Here is an 11,106-nt window from a genome sequence, read left to right on the forward strand (position 1 = left end):
TATTTATTTGATTATTCGAGTATGTATACTATTTCAGTCTTTCTAATTCAAAATGTGTTACTTGCTGTTTCTTTGCAATTAATTGTGAAATTTACTAGCAATTTATGAGTGAAACTTGCTTCTATACTATTTTTTCATTGTAAGCTAAATAAGTTGAAGTACTAAAATGAAAATAAAGCTAAATAAAGTAAATACAAACTAAAAAGTATTAGTAGTTATTACTATTACTAAAAAGTCCATAGTAATAAATGGCAACAATTAAAAATAAAATGAACACTAACAAAAGCACAACATTTCTAAAACTCAAAAAAAAAAAAAGCTAAATCAAAATAGTAATAAATACAGTAACGCTTACAGTACAGTAACATAATAAGGCTCCATGAGTTCAAATTAGTTAACATAACTAACACGAAGTAGTAAAAGTAGTAAATGATTAAATTAACACTAACTAATATTAATAAATGTTACCAAAAACACTACAACAGTAAGGGAATGTTTCCTACACGACTTCAATGTAGAAATACTTTCTGAAGTCAAGATCGCAGGATAATGTCAGTAGTGACAATAATGGCACAAACCTCACCACAACCTCATTATAAAGTTAATTTGTCAAACACGTCTGATTAATATTAATACCAGAATTAAGACTCACTGGGTTTCTCTCTCATTAACACCTCATAAGGTGTTAGTCAATCCATGAACACCAACATATCAATTTTCTAACCTTTCATAGCTGGAGCTCTTGAATGTCTGGAAGTGACGTCATTGTTTCTAAAGAAGCTAAAATAAACATGGAAATACTCTAACATGACCGTCACGGGAAAACCAATTCAATGTGCTGTGTCAACAAAATTTGTCTTAATAAAGCACATTTCAGTGCATGCTATTCTAAAATGTTTCAACAAACGTAACAACTTGCTCCTGTTTCATTAGGAAAATATATCACAGAAATCAAAACACAAAAACTTAATCTGAAATGCAAGGGGATATGCCTAGTTAAGAGCAGTCTAAATATTTATCAGAGTGAGAACACAGTAATGTGTGTTCAGTAAGCACCTGTTGAGCCCATCTGGACACAAATGACACACGGTTTCTATTGATCTCCCCTGACATGAGGAGCTCCGGATGAACGTGGCGGGTCATTGATGGGTTAGATGAGAGACTGGGAATTAAGCCCTATGAAATGTGCTCCACTTATGTAGCCTATAACCTGACGGCAGAAAGCAGCATGTTCAGATCATATCACAAAACACATGTGGCATGCAAGACTAAGCGTTTTTAATGTAACTGTAACAGGAGAAAATTAAATAAGTGTCTTCTGCTCACCAAGGCTGCATTTATTTGATCAATAACACAGTAAAACATGAAATATTATTACCATTTATAATAACTATTTTCTTTTTGAATATACATTAAAATCTAATTTATTACTCCTGTGATGCAAAGCTGAATTTTCAGCATCATTACTCCAGTCTTCAGTGTCACATGATTTTTCAGAAATCATTCTAATATGCTGATTTGCTGCTCAAGGAACATTTCTGACGTTGAAAACAGTTGTGGAAACAGTGATACTTTTTTTTTTTTGATTCTTTGATGAATGGACAGCATTTATTTGAAATGGAAATCTTTTGGAACATTATAAATGTCACTTTTGATCAATTTAATGCATTCTTCAGGGATTCTGTAGATCTTCATTCACCATTCCACAATTTAAGGCCTTTAAAAGCTATTAAATCAAGTCTTAAATTCATGAAGTTGTGGAATTAAATGTTGCATGCATTAAAATGATGAAAAATTCCGAAAAGATTTAAGAAACTTTTTTTCTGAGAAACTGGGGAAAAGGTATTATTTAAATTTTTTTTAAATTTGTATTAATTAATTTTATTTATGTATTTGTTTGTTTGTTTGTTTGTTTATTGTAAACATATGTCAATGTCAATTTTATTTCTATAGCACAACTAAACACAACAACAGTTGACCAGTGTGCTTTATACCAATACAAGAGACCGTAAAAAAACAAACAAAAAAACAATATATATATATATATATATATATATATATATATCATTGTATAATTAAGAAAATCATAAAAGCAAAAATTGGAGGATTTAGCCTTCTCTCCCCCTTAAGGAACCTGACGACCAGGTCATGCTTCCCCAGCGACCTCCCTTCTACGGGGTCGTGGTTGGCCGCGATTGCAGTGACATAAACTTTGAGGGTGGAGGGAGAAAGCCTCACGAGCGTGTCTCGTAGACGGTGCTCTCGCTGAAGTGATGGTGTCAACTACCCCTTGAGGTAGGTCACTTAGAACCTCCGCGTCCTGTCGTGCGGACTAGTACATGCTTGCCTCGTAAGTGCCCTTAGAGACGGCTCAGGGCAAGATGCACTGCCAGCAACTCGAGGCAGTTGATGTGCCAGTGCAGTTGGGGCCCCGTCCAAACCCCTGACACTGCAAGCCCGTTGTACGTGGCCCCCCCAGCCGGTGATTGAGGCATCCGTGCAAACCACCGCATGTCTGGAGACCTGCTCTAGGGGCACTCCTGCCCGGAGAAACACAACGTCTGACCACGGGGTGAAGATTTGGCGGTAGGTCGGTGTAACTTGGACCCGGAAAGTGCCGCGTTGCCACGCCCACCTTGGAACTTGGCCAAGGAGCCAGTGCTGCAGCGGTCTCATTCCGCCCGCAAGACAGGACCATCGGCCGCCTTCACTGTTGTGAAGCGGATGCCACTGAACTTGGGGGGATGCCGGGCGACTGAATCGCATAGCCGAGCCTGACGGTTCGAAGGAGCCATCGAGCTCAAACCAGGCTCCCAGACACCGCGCAAGTGGCATCAATGGAACTACAGTCGTACCCGCAGTGGGGCAGCGCGGAAGAACGCAGGGACCCGGCCCGGGCGTCTCGTAGCCGGTACGAGGCGGGGTCTGGGTGTGTGTAACACTGACCTGCGTTCGAGCAGAGGGTGCGTGGGTAGTCCGTTGGTTCGTCCTCCCGATCCGCCCACTGCTGCTCACTTTTAGTTTAGTTTACACTCAAAGTAGATTGGTCTCTCTAAGCGAGATCCCAATTTCGTCAGTCATCTGACGTGACGTCGAGAGTGACCGACAGAAAGGGAACCCAAGTTCTTTGCCGGAAGTGTTGAATTACCTAGGGTTATTTGACTAGGAGAATCAGATGAGCCAAAAACTATGATTTCAGTTTTATTCTCATTAAAACTGAGGAAATTTAAAGATAACCAAGCTTTCACGATAGGTAGGCCCTAAGTGTTTCCACCCCATCAGTATTAGGTTTTAAGGGTAAATATACTTGTGTCATCCGCATAGCAGTGGAACGACAACCCATATTTCCTGAAGATAGACCCTAATGGGAGCATATATAGCGTGAAAAGAATGGGAGCTAAAATGGATCCCTGTGGGACACCACAGGAAAGAACAGCAGCCTCCCACCTTATAAATATAAAAGTCTTTACTGTCACTTTTCATCAATTTAATGTGTCCTTGCTAAATAAAATAAGAATAATAAAAATCTTATTGACCACAAACTTATCTATCCATCCAAAATGACACTAAAACTATTGGCAAGATTTTAAAAGGCTACACTACCCACAACAACCGCCTAAATTGACAACTATACATCTATTCAGCTGTTTGTTTACATTAATTTTCCGAAGAAACTTCAGCCGAAAAGGAAAGTCATTTGAGAGGATGAGTAAATAATTACATTTGGATGAAAGATTCTGAAAAATATGCATTGAAAGCTCTGATGCATGAAAGACCTGAAACATGTATTGATAAAGCAAATAGTGTGGATTCTGACTTCATGATGACTTTAAGGCCCTGTCCACACGAACGTGGTTATTTTTAAAACAGCAGCTTTTTCTACAAGGTTTGGCCATTCGTCCACACGCAAATGCAGCACCAGGTCCCTGAAACCGAAAATTTTTGAAAACGCCTGCCAGGGTGAAGATTTTCAAAAATGATTTCTGTTATCGTGTAAACAGCGAAAACTGAGTTTTTGGCTTGTGACGTCGAAGCACACACTGTTATCTTCACCTACTGGAAACTTTTTCAGGCTTCTGATTGGCCAACATGGCTTTACGGTTTAGATTATATCGCCACCTGTTGGTTTGGCATGCTCTTGACAGTGTTTCATAGCATGCATTTGCATTTTCATGTGGATGGAGATTTTTTTTTTAAACAGAAGAAGGAAAAACTCAGTTTTTAAAAATACCCGTGTACGTGTGGACATGGCCTGAGCTACTCCTATTTAAACTCAACATAACCACGCAGTGAAGTTCACCCTAGAATATAGGCTACTGTAGATTCGCAATCGGATTTCAAAGATGAATACAATGCAATATGTGTCTTTCAACAGTGTAACCGAAAAGTTTATGATGGAGAATGATGTAAATGTCACCACATGCTCATATACCAAGTCAGCAGGTACAAAAATGTGATTCAAGAATCAAGAATCCAGTGTGAAATAGCTTATTTTGCCATTAAAAGCACATAAAATGTGTCTGTTGATTATAATGAAGTCTTAAGTGAGACGTGGAGAGCCACTGAAGACTGCTAGGGCTTTAACAAACGTCACTCCTCACACATACAGCAGATCCGTCTCCCTCAACATAAACATGAACAAATATGGGATTTCAGTCACAGTGCCTTTCGATTCAGTCAACGTTTCGGCTCGTGCCAGCGTGTGGAAAGCTCTGGGCCTGGAAGAGACGGATCCAAACACACCCTCTGATGCTCGCTGGCCTGAGATGGAGGTCGGAGTCAGTGAACCAGGCTTAAAAACTCCCAGATCCACAAATGTTGTCTGTTTAACTGAGAAACTTTTAAAACCACCAGGCACCAAGTGTGTCTGATTGTCATCAGCAGATGGTTTCAACCCCATTGGAAAGAAAAATCAGTCATAGATTTCCATAACATATTGATTTCTTTTCGCTCCTAGATGGGAAAGTGCCTCATTCATGAAAGACGAGCAAAATTAATTTGTGTAAATCGTTCATAAAACTATTCAGGTTTAAATTGTTGCATTCCATTCAACATGAGACCTTATGTCACGGTCACTCGGGGAAGGAATGAGCAGATGCAGGAGAATTCTTCGATTTAGATTTTAATCCAAAACGCGAAGGTTTACAAACACAGGAACTCTGGGATGACATTTAACAGCCGCCGCTAGACACAGGGAAACACAGGGCTTAAGTAGACAAGGAAACTAATGAGGGAACACCTGGAATTAATGAACATGACGACATGAGGGAAAACACAGCTGGAACCAAATTTACACAATGGAGACAGGAACAGGAAAGACCAAAAAAGGAAAACAGGAACTAAGACAGGGGTAAAACAAGGAAACACAAGTCCACAACACTGACACCTTAAGTGTTTACGATTTATGCAGAAATGAGTTCTGCTTGTTTCTCACAAATGGCAAAGTCTCTTGATGATCAGATTTTCTTAAAAGAAAAATACCCAGTAAACCATTATAGATACAGAAAATATCTCAATAATGTCTCAAACCATGCTTAGATTTGCCAAGATAGTCATAAAATAGTCTGCAATCAAAACCAGAGATCTCAATATTGATTCAATTTCTCGTCAAATTTTTCAGAAAGCAATTAATCTTACCTGTTCCTCATTCATTTTGATTAATCTATACTCTTATTTTGCATCAACCCGTTTGTGTCTATTTTTTGGTATCCAAAGGAATTTTAAGAGAAACATCTGAGACGATGTTGATTTTTCAATATGAAAACTTCATTAAGTCTTCTGGCGGTTTAACTATAACCATGTTTTTTTTTGTTTTCATTTGTAGTAAAACCATGGTTAATTTCCGTAAGGGTTCTATTGTGGTCTGTGCTACTTGCAGCACATTTCTGTATTTAGCACATGTGTTGTCAAACAGATGTTTGCGTAATTTTTTCTATTTGCATGTGTTTTCTCAAGTTGCAACGCGTTGAACTCTCTCGGCTACCGATACAAATGACTCAAAAGTTGACATACAGTAACAGTATAAAGCTATTATGTGAAGGTGGGGTCTTTCATTTAGATTTTGAGAAATATCTGAGTTCATACTGAGATATCTAACTTTTTAAGGCTGGTATCTTAGCAAACCTGAGCACAGTTTGAGACATTGTGAGATTATTTTCAAATGGACATTTTTTAAATTTTCCATTTGCTCTCATTGCTGTCTAAGACAATTAAGATATCAAATAGATTTTTGTTTCCAACAGGATGAAGTTCCTGCATGCAAAATTACATCCAATACTATGCACATCACATGAAGTGTGTCAGGTAACATATGAATTGCACATCTTGCTTTGTTGACACATCATAAACATTCAGAAATATATACAATATGACTAATATGACTGAAGTCAAAGCAAGGTTGTGCAAAAGACTGCAGCCTTGACTGCTGAGAAATTGAAACAGGACAATTGAGAGTGAGCAAGAGTCCACTGAGCTCTTCACACATTACAAAAACATGAGTGTGACTGGAAAGATTCATGGAAGCCATACTGTATGTATTTCACAGGGATGTGATTTTGGATGGATGAATCATTGATGCACTTTGACAGAAGGCAAACCGAATAACCCATCCTTTCTTAGAAAACTCATTACTCAGAAGATTATGAATATGTGTATAAATAAATGTAGTTAAAGGTGTGGATAGTTAGACAAGAAACGCCCCTGTGGTTCCCGAACTCAATTTAAACACTGGATCTCATAGGGATGGGCAGTATGAATGTGATTATATTAAACTATGATTCATTTTATACTATTCAACTGTTTCTGCTGGCAATTCAATGAGAAAATGCTATATGTTATACTAATTATGCTCTCTCTCTCGCTATATATATATATATATATATATATATATATTAGTATCATTGAGACACTCAATTTATTTTTATTCATATTTTGAATTAGTTTCTATTTTTCTATTTTCAATTTAGTTATTTTTTGTAATAACATTTTCAATTTAATACTAATATATGAAATGTACATGTATTAATTTTACAAAACTAATGACAAAGCTAATAAAAATGACAAAAATACACAACAAAATAACAAAAATTAATAAATGAATATGTAAAAAATAACTACATTTAAATTAGTATCATTGAGGTACTATTTACTTCTTTTTATTAATATTTTGAATTAGGCTTTATTTTTATATTTTCTTACTTTTATTATTTAATTCGTTTTATTAATTTAGAAATGTTAATTTATTAATTTCAGTAACTTGTTTTGTATTTTTGTCATTTTTAGGTTTGTCATACATATACTATAACATACACGTCAAAAGTTGGGGTCAGGTAGGATTTTTTAAATTATTATTAATACTTTTATTCAGCAATAATGCTTTACATTAATGTGAAAGCAAAGACATTTTAATGTTACAAAACATTTATTTTCGGTGCTGATCTTTGAGCTGTCTATTCATCAAGGAATCATGAAAAAAATTGAATATTTCTGAAGGATCATGTAACACTGCAGAGTAATGATGCTGAAAATTCAGCTTTGATCACAGGAATAAATCACATTTGACAAGATATTCAAACAGAACACATTTAAATTAAATTGCAATAATATTTCTCAATTTTACTATTTTACTGTATTTTTAATCAAATAAATGCAGCCTTGATGAGCATAAGAGACCTCTTTCAAAAACATTAAAAAATCTTTCTGAACCCAAACTTTTAACAGTAGTGTATACAGCAAATGACCTCAAAGCTAACACTAAACACTATAGCAATATTTCCACCGGGTGACACATTCCTATCGTTGCATGGTATATAACGTCATAGCTCTCATGCCTGTGGTCCAGTATTTCTAAGTGGCGGTCCTTTATCAGCCACCATGTGCTGGACCACCATCACATCAACATGAGCACCACCCAAGACGTTCCTGAGGATGACTTCAGGTTCAACATACTGGATCTGGCAATAACCACATAAACAAGATAAACAGAAACTGTTATGATTACAAATGCTTTAGAAATGTTGTAGGTGATGTAGTGACAGGCAATCCTTGCCAAACTACTGTATATGAATACAGCCTGTTTCAAACAGTATAAATGATTCAGAAAATCTTAAAGGGGTCATATGATGCGATTTCAATTTTTCCTTTCTCTTTGGAGTGTTACAAGCTCTTGGTGCATAAAGAAGATCTGTAAAGTTGCAAAGACTAAAGTCTCAAATCCAAAGAGATATTCTTTATAAAAGTTAAGAGTCAGCCACGCCTACCTAAAACGGCTCGTTCTAACACGCCCCCACATACCTACCTCACTATGTGGGAAGATTTGCATAACGCCGCCCAAATGTTCACGCAAAGAAAGAAGGTGTAACTTTTATTCTCGTTGTAGTATTGTTGCTGCCACCGCCACCACCATGTCTTGAAGACGCTGTGTGCTTTGTTGTGAAAGCGAAACTACTTTGTTTGGGCTTCCAAAAGAGGACGATATCGCTTCGTCATGCCTGGAGCTGATCCGTGCTGGTCGCTGAGGGAATACATCAACTTTGCGCTGTGGATCGCCGGATCGGCTTTCACCGTGGACGAAGCGGAGTCCAGCCCGGGGTTGTCACATGTTGTTGCCGCAGGCATCACAGTATGGGTAAGGGACGTAACATTTCCGTCTCACGCTTGAGGTATTCGGCCAATCACAACGCACTGGATAGCTGGCCAATCAGAGCACACCTCGCTTTTTCAGACCGATGAGCTTTGTAAAAATCGATGCCTTTCAGAAAGGCGGAGCATAGAGGAGAAACAATAATGTACAGTATGTGGAAAATAATGTGTTTTTTTAACCTTAAACCGCATAAACATTTAATTACAGCAAATACACAAAATAATGTTCTTTTTAGCAGCATCATATGACCCCTTTAATATATGCAGGGATATGCCATGCATGCATGTACAAATGTTTTGATAGTGTCACTGCCCTTTTAGTCTTGTTTTGCATATATTGTGACATTTTTAGTTACACATATTTACAAATATAACACACTATAACATACACAGTGCAACACATACAATAGTAGCATGCAAGTGAGTGTATTTTAGTATTGAGATACTGCTTTTTCATCATTTCTTTATTAATATTTTGAATTAGTTTAAATTTTTTATATTTTCCCTTTTTATTTTAATTTTAGTTTTGTTTAATTTTGAAATACTAATTTATTAATTTTAGTAATTTTGTTCTGCATTCTTCCTTATTTTACAAAGCTTTATCAATGTTTTATTATATATATATATATATGTTATATTATTATATTATTATATATATTTTATTATATATAATTTACACCTTATTTCAGTTACAGTTTCTTTAATTAAGTAACAAAAATGTAATAACAATGAAATACATTGATCTTAAATGTAACACATTTCTTGTAAGAAGTACAGATAGACAATGCTATAGCCGTCAAACACATCCACGATAAGATAAAAACAACGTTAAAATTCCCACAGATGATGTTTAGGTGGTGCATGTCACTTAGTTTTTAAGAAAATGTACAAATGTTCAACTCAACCTGTAATTCTGTGAAAGTATTTTAACATCCAAAAAAAATAAAAAAAATAAAATTGTGTTGACTTCTTTTTTGGGGTCATTTATTGATACTAGCATGGAAACCAGATGTGAGCAGTTTCCGATCGTGGAATGTCCGAGACAAACAGCCAAACGCTCAATGGAAGCTTTTTACATTTTGTTTGGCTGCAGATCTGAGTCTTTATTTGGATGCTTCACATTCAATAGAAATGAACAGCTAGTTCTCGGACATCTCCTCCAAAGAGCTTTCTTGAAGGCGCGAGGGTCAGATTGCATAACCGAGAACGCCACACAAGGGCTGAGAGGAGTATTTTTTCCACTGAAATATCTTGAAAGACCCCTGATGAGCTGCGTACACTATTATTATTGCCATAGATACGGCGGTGCTTCCAATGCTCCTTTTCGTCATACAAGGATATAGTACTCAGTCATCTGAAGCATCTGGTTTACGTGCTACAGTAAGAGGGCTATTCATTCTGTGTCATTCCCACATGACAGCGGGCTTAGAGATTTGTCTGTCATGCTACCCTAAATGGAACTAGCAGTGGCCCCTGGACTAAAGCGAATGCTGGTCCTTCCAAATACAAGCAGCCAACAATCCACAGTAACACTTTAGTATAGGGACCGATTCTCAATATGAACTAGTTGCTTATTAGCATGCCTATTATTAACATATTGACTGTTTATTCTGCATGACCATATTCTACATCCCTAATACCTAAACTTAACAACTACCTCACTGACTAATGATAAGCAGCAAATTAGGAGTTTATTGAGGTAAAAGTTAATGGTTTGTTAATAGCGAGAATTGGACCTTAAAATAAACTGTGACCCAATCCACTTATTTAAAATAAATTTACATACGAAAATGACTTAAAGGTACCGTAAGGGTTTTCTTTGGAACAGTATGCATAAATATGACTGAATGTAACAGGAAAAAAAAATGTCATGAGAAATCCCACCTCTGTCTGCAAACAGAAATAAAATAAAATGAAGTAATTTGAATTTGTCGACGTTAAATGAAGCTTGTTTCCACCATGGGATAAAAAAAACAACAACTCACAATTCTGACTTTTTTCTTGCAATTCTGAGTTTATATCTCATAATTCGGACTTATTTTCTCATAATTATGAGAAAAATGTTCTCTCACAATTGTGCGTTATAAACTCACAATTTTAAGAAAAAACGTCAGAATTGTGAGATAAAAAGTCTCAATTACCTTTTTATTATTATTTTTTTTTTCCATGGCAGAAACAAAGAAACAGAACTGTGATGTGAATTCAGAGGGAGGAAAAGTCATAATTTTGAGAAAGAAAGTCATAATTTATAACTCACAGTGCTTGCTTTTTTGTCAGATTTGCGAGTTTATATCTAAGAATATAATAATTCAGAATTGTGAGAAACAAGCAGGGATATACAGTAAACAGTAAATGTATGGGAGACATTTTTAGAGCATAACCTATGATAAAAAAAATAAATAATATATATATATATATATATATATATATATATATATATATATATATATATATATATATATATAT

Source organism: Sinocyclocheilus grahami, unplaced genomic scaffold (assembly GCF_001515645.1).
Source record: "Sinocyclocheilus grahami isolate Dianchi unplaced genomic scaffold, SAMN03320097.WGS_v1.1 scaffold609.1, whole genome shotgun sequence".
Classification (NCBI taxonomy): Eukaryota; Metazoa; Chordata; class Actinopteri; order Cypriniformes; family Cyprinidae; genus Sinocyclocheilus; species Sinocyclocheilus grahami.